General features: G+C 39.3%; 1 protein-coding gene and 1 pseudogene across 3 annotated transcripts in view; one reads left to right on the top strand and one right to left on the bottom strand.

Moving 5' to 3' along the window:
* The window catches only part of LOC126634144 (uncharacterized), a 95,785-nt gene that overhangs the window by 58,509 nt on the left and 18,352 nt on the right, over window positions 1–18,924 (bottom strand). The window lies entirely within an intron of this gene.
* LOC126634147 (4-coumarate:CoA ligase 1-like) overlaps window positions 13,920–18,924 on the top strand; it is an 85,422-nt pseudogene continuing 80,417 nt past the window's right edge.

Raw genomic sequence — 18,924 nt, forward strand, 5'->3', positions numbered from 1 at the left:
CATGAGCATTACCCATATCAATCATACATAAACATTCATGAGCATCACTCATGTCAACATTCATGAGCATCACTCATGTCAACATTCATGAGCATTACTCATGTCAATCATACATAAACATTCATGAGCATCACTCATGTCAATAAGCTTCAAAAGCTTCATTTACAGAGCTCCAGCTTCAAAAACTTCATTTACAAAAGCTCTAGCTTAAAAGCTTCATTTACAGAGCTCTAGCTTCAAAAGCTTCATTTACAAAAGTTTTAGCTTCAAAAGCTTCATTTACAAAAGCTTTAGCTTTAAAAGCTTCATTTACAGAGCTTTAGCTTCAAAGCTTCACTTGCAAAGCTCCACCTACAAAGCTTCAGTGCAGGGTATACAAATACCACCTCTGAACAACCGCCACTTCGGCCCATACATGGATTCAATTTGAAGTCTCCAGCCAACAGACTCTATTGAGCGAAGACTTGGGGGACTACATTATGTACCATATATTGGGCCTCAACTAGGCCTCATGAAAATACTTGGGGACTTAGCCCATTATTTATGTACTGAGGAACGAGCCCTTATTCTATAGAAGGGACTCCCTGACTTTCATTAGAGAGCACCCATTATTCATGTATTGAGGAGCGAGCCCTTATTTTATAAAAGGGACTCCCTCACCTTCATTAGAGAGCATCGCCACCAGCTGAGCAACCGCCTCGCCGCGAGCATCAACTCTAGCCCATCATTTTTTGTATTGAGGAGCGAGCCCTTATTCTATAAAAGGGACTCCCTCACCATCATTAGAGAGCATCGCTGCCTGCTGAGCAACCGCCTCGCCGCGAGCATCACTCATAACCCATCACTTATGTATTGAGGAGCGAACCCTTATTCTATAAAAGGGACTCCCTCACCATCAACACCATAAGCCGAGCCAACCAAGGCAACATAAGCCACAAGCAGAGCAGCCTCGCAACATGTGCTACTTTTAGTTGAGCATCATTTCACTTTGGGTACCGCCTCATATCGAGTATCAATTCTAGACGACATCTAGTTATTTCGGCCCACACATGGACTGAATTTCAAGTTTCCAACCAAAAGACTCTCTTGACTGAAGACTTGGGGGACTACTGTTTGTACCATACTTAGGGCCTCCGTATTTAGATCTCGTATAAATACTCGGGGGACTCAAATGTAATTATGTTATAAAGGAATGGGCAAATATGTAATAAGTAAGGAGCCCTTATTCTATAAAATGACCCCTCACCCTCATAATTAGGGAGGCCTCACATCCCCTCTCAGATTCAGAGAAGCTCATCCTCACATAAGGAAGCTCTATCTCCTCTCTCCCTCTTCAACATCTCAGAGAAATACAATAATCAGTATGGACATAGCCCAAACATTGGGGTGAACCACGATACATCATGTGTTCTTTACTTTCTTACAGATTCACGGTCGGATTTACGTTGTTCCAAGACCTCCGGTTTTGTGCATCAACATACATAATATATATATATATATATATGAAATCATATCAATTCAATTCATACTTCACATAATCATATTCAAATGTATGCTATGCCAAGATATAACAGAGTAAGCAATTCAGGTAAGAATAAATTCATAAAAATATGATATGTTAGCCAGAACCCCTGTGGTAGTCTGTACGGATGAATTTATAGCTCAAAAGTCAATCTAGCCGGAGTCACTACAATGACCTATATGGCAATATACTCCACATAAGTCGGAATGACTAAAAAGGTTTGTACGACAAGATTGGGTGTAATATAATTATGCTCAATTTTTACTCTCCCATAATAGCCGGGCGATAAATCGCTAGTCACCTACAACTCGGAACCATAGATAAGGTCTATACGACAAGACTGTGCACTTAAGTTGGATCCAATTTAAGCATATAGTTGATGCGAAAATTATCTTAACACACAAATTAAACCCTCTTGTTGTTAATTGTGGTAAAGAATGTAAGTAGGGATCGTTCTAGGCTGGGGATTAGGAGGGATTGCTAAAACACTTGAAACTAACTTAAAAACATATAAACAAAGTTAAAAACACTAAACTAGACTCAAAGAACTTAAAACAAACTCAAAGGACTCAAAACAAGCTAAAAACGCTCAAATCTGCCTAAAACACACAAACTGGGCAGATTTGGACTGTAACACACTTTTGGGACACCTAAAAACACAAATCAAAACAGATTTTGACTAATAAAACACTTTAAAGTAAATGGGGTTTTGGTTTTGACAAATTTGAAAACAAAACAAGTAAATTAAAGAACTAATGAAATCTGCACGAATTTGAGTAAATTGAATGGATGGAAGGCTAGCTAGGAGGTTCTTCTCCACACATGACATACTTGCACATAAACGAATTTTCAGTTGTTCTTTCGATCAATCATGAAACTCAACACCCTAGGTTAATTAAGTCCGCTTAAATTAACCTCAAGTTCTCCTTAAGTTATTGAATTGGATGGGAAAGCGCATACAACAATTCAAGCATTCTTCAAAAGTTCTTTACGTGAACAGCACAATAAAGATACAATCAAAGATCATTAAGCATTATGAAAACTATAAGTAGTGACAAGGCATTCGTTACTATGATAAGCATGAAACTCCTGCCAAGAATTTATTTAACGCGATCGTTTATAAGCGACCTCCACTACTTGTGAATATAAGTTTATAACTATTAGGTGAAACTCCCTTATACTCTAGCATCGTATTCATGCATGCAAACTAAGTGTGCACTCTTAATAAACATACACGAATAAGTTATCATTCAAGCAGTTAAACAAATTGAATTCACAACTTATGAAATCACAACTGAAGGTAATCAAATCATATTGCAAGCATGAACATGGTTTTGAATTCCCCCCTAGCTAAGGGGGGTTTAGTTCCTCATACTTACAAAGCAAAGATAAACAAATTTAGACATTGAAAACAAAAGAAGAAAACACCTAAATGCTCCAACGATCTAAGTTGGACAGCAAGCACGTCCAAGCACTTTCCTTCCCTTCTTTTGCTACGGCATAAGGTGTTGGTGAGTGTTTGAAGGGTTGGTTGTATGGAGGAATGGATGGTGCTCATGGCCAAGGAATGAAAGTGTAAGTGTATGGAGTTGTGAGATGTGAATGTAGTGTCTTTGGATGGATCTTTTCTCCTTTGTTATGGTGAAGGGTGGATGTATTTATAGGCTAGAGAGAGGACCACCATCTAATTAAGGTGGTAGTGGTGTATGTTGTGGTAATGAGTGGATGTAATGGGTGTAGTGGGTGAGTGTTTGGTAATGAGTGGATGTAATGGGTGTAGTGGATGAGTGTTTGTAGTTGTAGGTCAACACACTTGCACACACACATGCTAATTTCTAGCCTTCTAATCTTCAAAAACGTCCATCCTCATGTCTCCATGCTTGCACTATCCAATCTTGGCCCAAAAATGCTCTAAAGTGCTCCAAAATGCACTTTCTTGCCAACTTTGTTATTAGGACCTACAAACACACGAAAATAGCTTAAAATACATAATTAACTAAGAAATAACAACATAAATGCACAAGAACAAGCTAACTAAGTTGCATAAATATGCTCCTATCAAATTCCCCCACACTTGGCTTTTGCTAGTCCTCGAGCAAAACAAAAGAAACAAAACGAAACAAAACAAAAAAAACACAACCTAACCTTCCAACATTTGCCTCATGGATTTTCAATGAAACATGACATGCCAAAGATCACCACTTACATAGATTTAAGCATTCCTTACCCTCGAGCATACTTAATCATAGTCACCATTCACTAGCTCTCATTTAATCAATTAAAATAGCATTTTGAATATAGTAACATGCCTTAGAGAATTTCCTCAATTCCTTACTAGATACACTCTTATTTTCACACAAGAATTTCTGACTACATTCCCTATACTAGGTATATGTGAGAAGATTAAAGACTAGGACTCACATATGTTATAACAAAGAAAGCAATTTTCTGGAGTTATTAAGCATGTTTAGATATGATCTCATGAATGGAATGCTACTACTTAAATGCAAGAACCAGTGACACCATATGCTCATACCAATTTTGAACCCCACAAATTGAAACACACAACACTCAAGATTGAAGTCAAGGGTTGTAACAGGGCTTGGGGGTAATGGCTAATAAAGAAAGGATAGGAATAACAAACGTTTTTAAAGCGATAGCAAGCAAAGCAATGAAATAGACACTTGGAATTCACTTTAGAATGCAGAATCAACTTTTAAATACAAAGGGAAGATTCATGCAACACTTAGGGCCGAATTCAATGTTTTGGACCCTTTTTTAACAAACTTTTTTTCTTTTCACTCTTTTTTTTTCTTTTCCACCCGTGCCTTATTAAGGACTTTGGCACACACACACACAAGAATCACTTCCCCCACACTTGCTTTCTGCAATACATTGATCAAAAAGGAGTTCATTTTAAGTCATGCTTTACTATGCTTCAAGAACAAGGGTATGGATGGTCCTAAAACCAGGCTAGGTAAGGATAGTGTGGTTTAACAAAGAACATAGGCTTAACAAGGCTCAACGGGGTTAAACTTAAACACATAATGAAATAGGGGCACGGCAATTTGGCTTTGGTGGTCACTACACAACATCATCTTGAAAATGTGTTATGCAAATCAATAGCATTCTTTGAATGAAATAGGCATGAGTTCTAGCATTTGGAACTAAATGATGAAACGCCTTCTAAGTAGCAACCAAGCAAAGAATAATGAGATCATGCAACGACTTTAGAAAACAATGATGCACAGATTATTAACTCTCCAAATAACTCTCTTTAACAGTTTTGTAATTAAAAACTAAATTCTCATCATTGTGTTGGAAGGTACCATTAGACACAAATAAACATACAAAAACAACTCTTTTTGGGTTTTTCAAAACAATTTTTCAAATTTTTATGAGATTTTCGGATTTTTATGTTAAAACACACTGAAACACTCCAAAACAGCTTAAAAACACTTAAAACAGCAAGGAACAACACTAGAAGTAATGGGTGATAAACTCCTACCAATTTTATGCAAAACAACTTGGTTACCCCCCGCCCCCCACACTTAAATCAAACATTGTCCTCAATGTTTCAAGCATAAACTCACACAAAAAACAAGCAAACAAACAAACAACAAATAAACATGACAAGTATGGCAACGTAAAAACCAGATAGAGTAGAGTTTAAGAACGCAAATCTGGTTTTGGAGATAGATGATCTTGTTATCTTTCCACAGCTTTGATCTCGAACTGGTTTGGAATTCTGAGCGAGGAATATGAGAGTTCCTTGGTTTCAAATCAGACTTCTTCTGCTGGGTTGATTTGATTGTACAGTCTGCATTCTTCTCTGCTTGTTTCTTCTGCACAGCAGGCAGGCACGAGGTAGAGGTGTTGGTCTGTTTCTTTCTTCAATCCTTCCAAGTGCCCGCCTTTTGCTTTCTTTCTCCTTGTCCCTAGCTGAGGATGAATTGGCAAATTGTCTCCACATGCTTTGAGGTATCATTTTCACTTCCCTTATCTGTTCCCCAAGCAGATGTAGTAGACGAAGAGGAAGCATAAAATGATGAAGATGAGTACTCGAGAGCAAGGCTAGGTAAGCAATCAGGAAGGGGTTCCAGGCAGTCAGTTCCAGATCGGAAGATTGATACCAAGTGCTGGTTGATTGCTCTCCTTCTCCTTGTCCCAAAACAACGACAAAGAGAATGACAGGGAGAAAGCATGATATGAGATACTCTTGCTTTCAACCTTCATGATATGAAATACTTTTGCTTTGGATGAGTTGTTTGCAGAGGTATCCCAAGGAATAAAGAACACTGAGTGACTTGAGAGGGTTTGTTGGAAAGGCATTCTCGGAGAAGAAGAAGGGTTATGTATGTTTGACTTGCAATAAAGGGTGAAAGGTGACATTTATAGGAATTAATAACCGGTACTATTCTTTCACTCTTGTCTCCACCATTGGATGATTTAATAGTAAACTTCACGTGATTTCTACTTCACAAGAGATCTTCGACAAATTGCCCGTAATTTCTGCAAGGCTGAGTGTGCATGTGACAGGCGCTGACACGTCTGGAAAAGCAAATGCCTCTTCGATATCTGGAATCGGCGCTTCGACAAACTGCCCGTGATTTCCGCAAAGCTGACTCTGCATGTGACAGATGCTGAAACGTCTGGAAAAATAGATGCCTCTCCGATTTTTGAGCTTGCCTCTTCGATCTTTGAAATCCCGTCAAGTGCAGAGGTTGCATGTGACAAGTGCGGACAAATCTGGAAAAGAAGATTGGGCGTGGTTTCTGAGCAAGCCCAGCTTTTGAGAAAGCTAGCGCCTCTTTGATTTTTGAGTTGGCCTCTTTGATTTCTGAGCTCGCCTCTTCGATCTCTGAAATCCCATCGAGTGCTGATTTTTATAGAGGTACGCATGACGTTCAAAGCACACTTGAATTTTTGCCTGTAGAAACTCCCTTCTTGCACTTCTACGATCTTGACTTGTCCGACCTCTTCTTTCTTTAACACCTCTGAAAATGTCTGGCCCCTCCAATCGTCATTTTGACTTGAACCTTGGTGAAGAGGCAGTCCCACCTTCTCCAGACAACATATGGTGCCCATCTTTCATATCCCCTACTGGTCCCCTTACCGTTGGGGATTCGATAATGAAGAATGATATGATAGCCGCGGTGGTGGCCAGGAACCTTGTCACTCCCAAAGATAACAGACTACTTGCCAAACGGTCTGATGAGTTGGCTGTTAAGGATTCTCTGGCTCTTAGTGTGCAGTGCCCAGGTTCTGTGTCTAATATGGCCTAACGCCTATTTGCTCGAACCCGTCAAGTTGAATCATTGGCAACTGAAGTGATGAGTCTCAAACAGGAGATTAGAGGGCTTAAGCATGAGAATAAACAGTTGCACAAGCTCACACATAACTATGTTACAAACATGAAGAGGAAGATTGACCAGATGCAGGAATCTGATGGTCAGATTTTACTTGATCATCAGAGGTTTGTGGGTTCGTTCCAACAGCATTTGCCCTCGTCTTCTAGGGCTGTACCGCGTAATGAAACTCCAAAGGATCAACCTCCGATGCCTCCTCCTTCTGGGGCTCCGCCGACTACTGAGGTTCCGCCGACTACTGAGACTTCTCCTAAGCAGCCTTTGTGAAAGCTCCCTCTTGTATTTTCTGCTTAATGTTCTTTTTTTTCATGAAAATGAATGTAAAAATCCTTGCATAACTGTCAGTGTTTCAAAAATAAACCCACACCAAAAACAATTAAACAAGCAACAAATAAAAATGACAATCATGGCAAAATAAAACTACAGAAAAGGGAAGGTTTTTAGAAACGCAAAACTGATTGTGGAGCAATTCAAAAATCTTCCTTATTTGAATACATGGGTTGCCTCTTAAGAAGCGCTTGCTTTAACGTCTTCCAGCCGGACGAAACTTCCTTCTAAACTTGGATAAGGCCCATAGCATGGAATTGATCCTTGAATGGAAAGTGATACTTGATGTGATCCGGCAATGGTTTAAATTCTAGTGTAGGCGCCTGAATCATCAAAATCAGCAAGTTAGTATATAATAAAATCGAAGTTTGAGAAGATGGCTTACTTGCTTGCTCCAACACAAACTCAATTACGAACACCACATCTTTGAAGGTTGCAGGGATATGGGACTTGGCCAGATCTGGTGTTTTGAGAGTTATGACTTGTCCCGTGTCATAAAATCCAACTTCTTTAGGATTTTTCATCTCAAGTGTATCTTCTTTGATGAATTCTAGACATTCCCCATCCACTTCTTGCTTTTGATTATTTGGAAAGGTTTCGAAGATGCCTTTCTCACCCTCTTCTTCCTTGGATTGCATGATCCTGCAAGGAATAAAGACATTTGGTGAAACGGGGTCAGGACAAATTGAATTTAGGCTTACCTTGGTTGTAGTAGACGGCATAGAGGGCATATGAGGCTGCCACAAGGGTGGTTCTTCCCTTGCCGTGGTCTTGTTATTCTCTTCTTCTTCGAGCAATAGTTGTTCATCCATGTTTTGGCTTGGTTTGGATGTCTTCGGTTCACCTCCAACCTCCATAGCACTTCCTAAAGTGATAGCATCATGGATTTCAAAATCTTCCTTCAAATTTTCAATAGTTGAGTTGGAGAGTTCACTTTGCTCTTGAATTTGTGCCATGAACTCCATAATCTGCCCAATTTGCTTCTCCAATTCTCCCGTCTTCTTGGCTTGATTTTGCATCTCTTTGTTTCCATTTTCTACTTCCTGGTTCAAAGAGGTGAGTAACTTATTAAACATATCATTATCCAAAGACGTACCTGATTTGAATTGGGCAGATTGTTGTGGTGGCTGCATAGGTCTTTAATAGAATTCCTCTTCTTGCTGCCAATACCCATCTTGTTGGAATTGTTGAGGTTCTCCCCACATGTAATCTGAATAATCTCTCCAATCCGAATTGTAAGCGTTGGAAAACATGTTATCCCCTAATTGGCTATGGCCTTGATAACCCCAAGCATCTTCATTCGCAGCGAATTGAGAACATTGATGAGTTGGATATCCTTGCCCATAGAACACACCATCTGTAGGGACACTTTGCATTGTGGTCCTTTCAGCATATTGTGACAATTGAGAAGTAAGTTTCGCCAATTGAGCTTGAATGGTAGAAAAATCCATGTCTTACTTCTCTAGTACTTGAAATCAAGGAAACAAACTAAATCAAATATCATAAGTAAAAATAAAAGACACAAATAGAAACAAAGTCAATAACTAAAACAAAAAAACATGAAAAAGAAACAACGGGGGATTAGCAAAGTTGCTAATCCTCAGCAACGGTGCAAAAAATTTGATGCAAAAATTATCTCACACACAAATTAAACCCTCTTGTTGTTAATTGTAGTAAAGAATATAAGTAGGGATCGTTCTAGGTCGGGGATTAGGAGGGATTGCTAAAACACTTGAAACTGACTTAAAAACATATAAACAAAGTTAAAAACACTAAACTAGACTCAAAGAACTTAAAACAAACTCAAAGGACTCAAAACAAGCTAAAAACGCTCAAATCTGCCTAAAACACACAAACTGGGCAGATTTGGACTCTAGCACACTTTTGGGACACCTAAAAACACAAATCAAAACAGATTTTGACTAATAAAACACTTTAAAGTAAAGGGGGTTTTGGTTTTGACGAATTTGAAAACAAAACAAGTAAATTAATGAATTAATGAAATATGCACGAATTTGAGTAAATTGAATGGATGGAAAGCTGGCTAGGAGGTTCTTCTCCACACATGACATACTTGCACATAAACGAATTTTCAGTTGTTCTTTCGATCAATCATGAAACTCAACACCCCAGGTTAATTAAGTCCGCTTAAATTAACCTTCAAGTTCTCCTTAAGTTATTGAATTGGATGGGAAATCGCATACAACAATTCAAGCATTCTTCAAAAGTTCTTTACGTGAACAGCACAATAAAGATACAATCAAAGATCATTAAGCATTATGAAAACTATAAGTATTGACAAGGCATTCGTTACTATGATGAGTATGAAACTCCTGCCAAGAATTTATTTAACGCGATCGTTTATAAGCGACCTCCACTACTTGTGAATATAAGTTTGTAACTATTAGGTGAAACTCCCTTATACTCTAGCATCATATTCATGCATGCAAATTAAGTGTGCACTCTTAATAAACATACACGAATAAGTTATCAATCAAGCAGTTAAACAAATTGAATTCACAACTTATGAAATCACAACTGAAGGTAATCAAATCATATTGCAAGCATGAACATGGTTTTGAATTCCCCCCTAGCTAAGGGGGGTTTAGTTCCTCATACTTACAAAGCAAAGATAAACAAATTTAGACATTGAAAAAAAAAAAAAAAAAACACCTAAACGCTCCAGCGATCCAAGTTGGACAGCAAGCACGTCCAAGTACTTTCCTTCCCTTTCTTTGCTACGGCATAACGTGTTGGTGAGTATTTGAAGGGTTGGTTGTATGGAGGAATGGATGGTGCTCACAGCCAAGGAATGAAAGTGTAAGTGTATGGAGTTGTGAGATGTGAATGTAGTGTCTTTGGATGGATCTTTTCTCCTTTGTTATGGTGAAGGGTGGATGTATTTATAGGCTAGGGAGAGCACCACCATCTAATTAAGGTGGTAGTGGTGTATGTTGTGGTAATGAGTGGATGTAATGGGTGTAGTGGGTGAGTGTTGTGGTAATGAGTGGATGTAATGGGTGTAGTGGATGAGTGTTTGTAGTTGTAGGTCAACACACTTGCACACACACATGCTGATTTCTAGCCTTCTAATCTTCAAAAACGTCAATCCTCATGTCACCATGCTTGCACTATCCAATCTTGGCCCAAAATGCTCCAAAGTGCTCCAAAATGCACTTTCTTGCCAACTTTGTTATTAGGACCAACAAACACACGAAAATAGCTTATTTGGCATATTAATTGAAAGCATACTTTCCTTAAAATGCATTTCTAGGAAATATATCAAGTATATAAGTATATACTGAAAACAAAAGCCCACTCATTGGTATGTCGAAGGTTCGTAGCCCCTGAGTCGCCCGTAGATACGCTCGTCCTCGGGATAAGCCTCATGCGAATTAACTATTAAAACATTATTTTAAAGCACATAGGCGAAACTAGCTAATAACTTCTCATACATTGCTCAAAATGGGTATATGAATATACCATAGTGACCTACACAACCTCACAAACATTGTGATATTTTTAGAAAAAATTTCCTATGGCTCACGTGCCATCACGCGCCGGGGAAGGCATGGCCTCACGCGCCCTCACGCGCCCTCACGCGCATCACCTTCAACCTCCAGATGTCGGAACAATGTCGCCAGCGCCGGATTCTAGGCAGACCTGCAACTGCCTCTTTCTCACTCGTTTCTTAACCATTTTTCATGAAATTTATACCAATAGAGAGCTGGAGATGAGAAGAACAACATTATACATGTTTAAAGCTCCAAAAATCACAAAATCCCGTCAAAGAAATTTAAGGAAACCGGCCAACTTCGAAACTAGCTATCCCAACGTCTAAATCTTTCCAACGAAGCACTCCGAGCCTCCTTAGAACGTCCTAAAGCTTCCTATGGTCTTGAAATTCCATAAAAATCAACATTTTACATGAGCATAAATAGTACTTCAAATCGGGGTTATGGTTTCGACGTGAAAACGATGGAGTTCTTACCTGGAACGTGTACCCCAAGACTCGTACGGTCCTCATGAACACAATGGTGGTCTTAGAATCCTCGATCCATCACGATTCAAAGGGTTTTGGGTTTGAGTCCGTACAGGAGGGAAGAGAGAGAGAGTCTGAGAGATAGAGAGAGAGGACACGGAAGGGAAGAGAGAAAAGGTTATGGGTGTGTGTGTGTGGTCCAAAGTCACCAATCACAACTAATAATTTTCTTACTTCCAATTGGGTCCAAAATAATAGGGACTTAACACATTGGTCCTCAACCACACATAGCCCCACGATTTCATAAACGCTTAAGGGTAAATCTGTCTTTTCACAACCACGATAAATAATTCTCGGGACGGGCTGTGACAGTTTCCTAATTGGAACAAGAGACTACAATTTTAGGGTTTGTGCCGCTGGTTTTTTTGGAGATATTTAAGGTTTAGTCAGCCTCAGTTGGAGGACTACGCTTTATTTTTTATGCAACTTTGGAGACAAAGAGAAATTGCTACGGTTCTTGGAGATTTTCTACTTTAAGGTGTTTTCAATCATTTTCTTAATAATATTTTCTATGATTTTATTATGAATATGCGAAGCCTTGAGCCTTAGCATGAATATGTAATTTTTATTTAATTGCTTATGATTGATTGCATGTTTGCTTTGAATTATTAATCACCGTGATTAAAACTATCTAATTATCTTAATGCCTGATCACTATTAGGATCTTTAGAAAATTAATTTGATGCAATTTTGGTCGGAAGGTTCCCTGAAATTGATGTGGGCTTCTTGTGATTAATAATTGTAAATTCATTTAGGATGAACACCACATCTTAAGGGTTGCATGATTTTTCAAAGGGTTTTCATAGAGCATAATGAGTCTTTCATGTTCAGATTTGATCCGAACGTCCAGACGGGTTGCATGTTAGATATACGTTATATATTGGAGGTTCTAAGTACAAAATAAATTAGGAAAACCTAACTTTCAAAGTGGCATGTGTAGATCAAAAGTAATTGGTAAAAATACATAGGATTGTTAGGTGATGGTGGAACCCTAGTGCTTTCTTAAATTGATTTTTCTAAAACTGTTTTCTTTGCCCCTCAGTTTTAATATTGCAGATTGTCTTATTTTTATTAGTTAAATTCATTTTACTAAATTAGGTCATAAATATCAATCACCTCAATTTTCTCCTTTACAACAATTAATTGGAATTTGATTTGCTTCGATTTATTTAGTAATCCATGTGGAGAACGACCTTGCGAGATCCGTTTATACTACAATAACCTTGTCATTCTTACAAGTATTATAGGAGTTTTTAACCTATTTGCGTGTGTGGTAAATTCTCTATCAGAACACTTCCAAATCTAGAGCGAATCGCTCTAAATTCTTAAATCCCTTTCTTTTTGCCAAAAGCACACATTTTTTGAGTGCCAAGGCTTGTGCATGAAGAGGAGATGCAAAATGGAGGCCCTTCTCACTTTACAGGAGTAATAATACTAGGTTTAGGAGATGAACTAGGAAAAATAACATGTTGGAAATCGTCCACACATCAACCAAAAAAAAAAAGGACCCCTCCGTTCTTTGTAATTAAATTCAAAGGTGGCATTAATTGATTTTTAAGTTCATGAACCAAACTAATCACTGATGAATGTGTTAATTTTAGAAACCATTTATAATGACAATTAATCTAGCAATCGATCTTCTATTTTCACAACCAGAATATGTGGTTCGGAAACTTTGATTAAATCTGACAGCACAAAGCAATTCATCAACCAATTTTGTAATGCTAAGGGCTTAAAACGAAGTAATTTCACACATCCTTCAGCCTTTTACACCCCCATATTTTAAATTTAATCGTTTAATTTTATTTAATTTATTCAATATATGATAAGTTAAAAATGATATGCCTTCAGACGCTATACTCCCAAATCATGTAGCAATAGTTGGTAAGGGCAGAGGTTGGTAAAAAGACTTGACTTTAGAAAATGTCCTGACCCCACCACCATCCAAACCCACCTTCCCCAAACCAAAACCCATGCACCCATCCCTTCCGCCTCCAATTAGGCCTGGCATTTTGGACTCAACCCGTTAACCCGATCCGACCCAACCCGTTAATATTTGTATTTGGGTGGATGCTTAACGGGTCAGGTTGCTAACGGATGAACCCGTTAACAACCCGTTAAATAACAGGTCATTTTGGGTCAACCCGTTAGACCCGCTAGGACCTGTTAACACCCGTTAGTTGAGGATATTTTAGTAATTTTAGTAAAGTCTTAATAACAAAAAATAAACTTTATGCAAAAAAAAAATTATAATAATTGTTAATGGGTGTTAACGGGTGAAACGGGTGACCCGTTAGCTTAACGGGTCGGGTTCGGGTGACCCGTTAGCTTAACGGGTTGGGTTCGGATGACCCGTTAATTTAATGGGTCGAGTTCAACCCAACCCAAACCCACCCGACCCATTTACAGGTCTACCTCCAATCATCATCATTCACCAACCCAAACGTTTTCATCAAATTTCCAATTATTCACTTTCACGGTTTCACCCCCAAACAATACCATAATCCCATTCCCCCCCCCCCCCATAACCAACCACATCTCATGTTGTATATATTATATGAAGATCCATATGGGCCTATAGAAGCTCCAATTTTACTCAGAACAAACCAATCATTTTGTTGTCTATTTTCTCTTTGGATAATCCCATTTTTACCAAGAGATGGCTATAGAAACTACCCAAAACGACATTGTCTACAGGTCCAAACTCCCAGACATGGGGTCCTAAAACACCTTCATCTCCACTCCTACTGCCTCCGCAACAAAAACCACTCGAGCGCCCTGTCTTGAAACTATGTGATTTGAGAGAGATTTTCTCTATTGATAAGTTGATGATTAATAGTTCATACGGAGACTTATATTTATACAATCTATAATTGGTCTATTCTAGGCAAAGTATATACAGATTGGCAATTACAATCTATCATAATAACTAATTGATACATTGCTATAATCAAGTGATCTTCTTTTCTTTCTGTTAATACTCCCCCTCAAATTGGAGCGTGGATGTCTAGAACGCCTAACTTGCCAAGTAGGAAACAAAATGATGGCTGACCAAGTGGTTTGGTAAACATGTCGGCAAGCTGACACTTTGTGGACACATGAGATGTAGCAATATCTCTACATTGGATTTGCTCTCAAACCACATGACAGTCGATCTCAATATGCTTCGTTCGTTCATGGAAAACTGGGTTTGCGGCTATGTGAAGTGCCGCCTGACTATCACAAGAAAGCTGGGCTGGTTATGGGTGTCGAACTCGCATGTCATGCAATAGATATCTCAACCAAGTTAACTCACATGTAATAGACGCCATTGCTCTATATTCTAATTCGGTAGATGACCTCAAGACAGTCGTTTGCTTCTTGGTTTTCCACGAGATTAGTGCTCCTCCAAGGAATATACAATACCCAGTTACGAATCGTCTTGTAATAGAGCATCCAACCCAATCTGCGTCACAAAACCCCATTAAAGACATATTGCATGTGGATGGGTGATGGTGATTTTTACCACTTGTAAAACAAAGGGTTAAACCATAGAAAATTCTTGCAAGAGAACAAGTGTTGTAGTATAGAATGACTCAAGCAAGGTAAATCTCCTCAGGGACTGGTATAAACAATTTATGAGCTTTTGTGTATTTAACTTAGTTAACTCTAAGAACTACACTAATTCAACGAAACTAAATACTATTGTACGTGACTTAAACAAACATCTAAAAGTGGCTTATAGAAATAATGATTCAACTAAACAAAACAAGTAAATGAGGAAATTCAAGATAAAATAAATGATTGAAGAAAAATAGATTGACAATATGCTAGAGTTCAACCTTTACCAACAACACTCCTACGAAGCTCTTCCAATTGCTTAAGTAATCGAAAACACATATGCTTTGAAGGTTGGGTTTTCCTTGTGTATGTTTTACTTGTGACATTCAAGTTAAAACGCATACCACTACAAGCAATTTATCCATGACATTTGGATTAAATATAAACATGAATGATTCATTAATCTTAATGAAAATCCTTTTGTTAAACCATGTAATCCCTAAGAGCAAGTCCACCCCTAAGGACTTTGTGCCAGCACCCAGCGCATTTATCCACTCAAGTGAACAGTAATAGACCCCAGTGAACAGTAATAGGCCAAAGCATCTCCATCCCTAACAAAAAATAGCCTAGTCAATTTTATTAAAATATTATTAATTTTTATTATAAAATAATAATAATTTTATTTTTAATTTCTAACTTTAACATAACAAAACAAAAACCTATTCATCAAAATCTTCCATCCCTCCCACCAGAAAACCAAACTGCAATGTCGGCGGCATGTGGTATGCAGTGCGTAGTTGTGTTGGATTGTATGCACTAGGTGGCGGCGCTACACCTACATCGGCGCCAACAGCATCCGCCACTCCCGACGAGTTCGACCCAGTTCCCGTGTCTACCGCTTAGTCCTTGCCGTCCACAACCCTCACTTCATCCCCACCTGCGGATTCCCCCCTAACCCCGACTGGGTCGTTAAGCGCGTCACCTATGACGTCAGATAGGCCGTCCCATGGGTCTGTAGATTCTAAGCCGGCCTGTGGCCTGGCTTAGGCTGGGTGCCAGCCTATCTGCTCGGCTGGAGTGGATTGGCTGGGTGCCGGGCTAAAAAATTGACTGGGTGCCGGCCTAAAGGTTTCCCGGTGGACTTGCTCTAAGAGTATGATATTTACCTTAGGAGAAATTACAATCCTCAATCACAAGAAACATAACCAATTTTAACGTGACATTAATTCAAAATTGCATCCAACGACTTTTCTAAGCATCCTAATGGTGATCAATCATCAAGACACATAGATAGTTTAATTTAGAGATTGAAAATATCAAAGCAAATATGTAACAACACTTAAGTAATTGAAAGAGAAATCTACGTAATCATGTTGCGGCTCATGGCCTCACTCTAGCAAAAGGAAATTAGTTATACATAATTATTTGAATACATAAGAAATTATCCATGAAGAATCAAAGAAAGAGACAACCCTTTTTTTTACAAGGATGTTATCTCCTGAGCTCTCCGATCCTCTTGGAGCTGCGGCATCCCTTCTGCTTTCTGCTATGTTGCTCGCGGCAACTCTGTCCATTCCCTTCTTCTTCTCTGCCCTCCCTTATTTTACTATCTGCCGTGTGTTGCCTTAAACAAAAGGCAATGAATTTTCAAAGCACCAAGGCCACAAGTGGAAGGCCATCATTGTTGTCCCCCTTCTTTACCTTATTTTATTAGACAAAGGAATAAACAGCCATGTGTTCCACTTTCCTCCTCCAAAAGCTTCTGTTTTTCTAATGCTACAAAGGCCAAATGAGTGGGATTGAAAACCCCATTGTCTGCCGAGTGATGATGACAAAGTAAAGCACAAAACAAGTGCCTTTACTTTCTTATTTTTATTCGCCAAATGGAGTGGGCAGATTTGGCGAGAACGTTTCCTTAGATTTCAATGAATGGATGTCCTTAGAAAGCTTGAAAGGTCAGCTTCAAAAGCTAAGAAGGAAGTTTCCTCAATTTAGGCTTTAATTATGTACTTATCTCTTGTGCAACCTTCAGAGGTCTAAACTGCCTTGTCAGCACACTGACCTGTCTTCATTCTTAAGCTGGGAACAATTGGCTGGGAATTTTGAGCTGAAAATTTGATATGATCATCTTCGATCTCTTGTTAATCAGTTCCAACTGGAATCACTAAATATTTCCAACGTTTGCATACTTTTCCACCAAACTCAATCTTGCTGCTCCTATAAACACAAAATGGCAAAACTCATAAATACTCAAAACTTCCAACTAAACTAGACAAGAAAAGAAATATAAAAAGGGGAAAATATATAGTATAAATATTGGTTCATCAATGGGAAGTACAAACCTTGTCCGGGAGCTCCCTTTAAATAACGCAAGAGATGGTAGACGGCATCAAGGTGGGGCTTTCTCGGCTCTTTCATAAATAGACTTAAGATGTGGATGGGATATGTTATTTCCAGCCTTGTGATAGTGAGATAGATGAGTCGTCCAACTAGCCTCCTATAATATGATGAATTTTTCAACAACTCTCCTTTAGTTGGCAAGAGCTTGATATTCTCCTCCATTGGTGTGGGCATTGGTTGAGCCCTGAGCAATCCAGCCTCGTCTAAGATATCCAATGTGTATTTTCGTTGAGAAATTGAGACACCACTAGTTGAACGAGCTACTTCCACCCTAAGGAAGTACTTCAAAGGGCCAAGATCTTTGATTTGGAATTGGGTGTGAAGGAAATCCATAAGGGCAGCAATGGCGTGATCATCATTGCTAGTGATGATAATGTCATCAACATAAATAAGCACAGCAGTGAATGAGGCACATGTAACCTTAGTAAACAGCGAATAATCGGCCTTAGATTATTGAAAACCACCACGTTGAATAGCAGCGGAAAACTTATGAAACCAACTTCGGGAGGCTTGTTTAAGTCCATAAAGGGACTTGTTGAATCGACATACCATTATCTCCCTCTGGCGACGAAGCCCCGACGGAAGATGCATACAGACCTCCTCAGTGAGATCGCCATGGAGGAAGGCGTTTTGAACGTCAATTTGATGCAGAGACCAATGACGGACAGCTGCCACAGCTAAGAAACACTGAACTGTAGTGAGTTTGGCGACGGGAGTGAAAGTCTCTTTGTTGTCAATCCCTTCCCGCTGCGTAAAGCCCTTGGCCACCAGTCTGGCTTTGTAACGTTCAATGGAACCGTCAGAATTATATTTTATCTTGTACACCCATTTGCACCCTATGGCTCGGTGACCAGGGGCAATTGTTGAACCGTCCATGTGTGATTTTCTTCAAGGGCTGCAAGTTCATGTGCCATGGCATCTCTCCATTTGTGATCAGCATTTGCTTGTTCGAAGGTCACAGGCTCCACAAGGGTCGTGATATTACAGATAAATTTTTGATACGGAGAAGAGAGTTGTCCATAAAAGAGATGCCTGGATAATGAGTACCGCATGCTTGCCAAAGAAGATGATGTCTTGGGGGCTGTCATGGACGTCTGATACACATGAAAGTCGCGGAGCAAGACACTGGGTTGCGACAGGTGTCCAGATTGACGCAATGGTGGTATGGATGGGTGTGGTGAGGTCGGTGGAGTTGGCAAAGAAGGTGTTGTGATGGGAAGGGGTTCTGAAGATGGAGCCGTGAGGTTAAGGTTGTCGTTTCGTGAGGGAGACGACGAAGGGAGTGTGGTGGCAGGTAAGAGAGATGTTGGGTTATAGGGTGTTCATTATTGGGAGAAGGCGCTGGGCTAGGGTTTTCTTCATGTGGTATAAGGGCAGACGGTGGTGGTGTTATATTAGCAGAAGTCTGTGGTTCAATGAGATAAGGTAAAGGTAATGCTATATTATCATCCTGGTGATCTGGTGGGTGAGTAATAAATGGGAATGTGCTTTCATAAAATGTAACATCACGAGAAGAGAAGAACTTGTGAGTTTGGAGGTCATAAACTTTGTAACCCTTTTGTCCCAAAGGATAACCAACGAAAATACATCGGCGGGCTCGTTGATCAAATTTGTGAGTAGGCATGAGATTGGTTGCATAACACAAGCACCCAAAGGTGCGGAGATGAGAGTATTTGGGTGATGTTTTGTGGAGTAATTCATATGGTGTTTTGTGGGAAAGTAAT

Source organism: Malus sylvestris, chromosome 9, assembly GCF_916048215.2.
Source record: "Malus sylvestris chromosome 9, drMalSylv7.2, whole genome shotgun sequence".
NCBI lineage: Eukaryota > Viridiplantae > Streptophyta > Magnoliopsida > Rosales > Rosaceae > Malus > Malus sylvestris.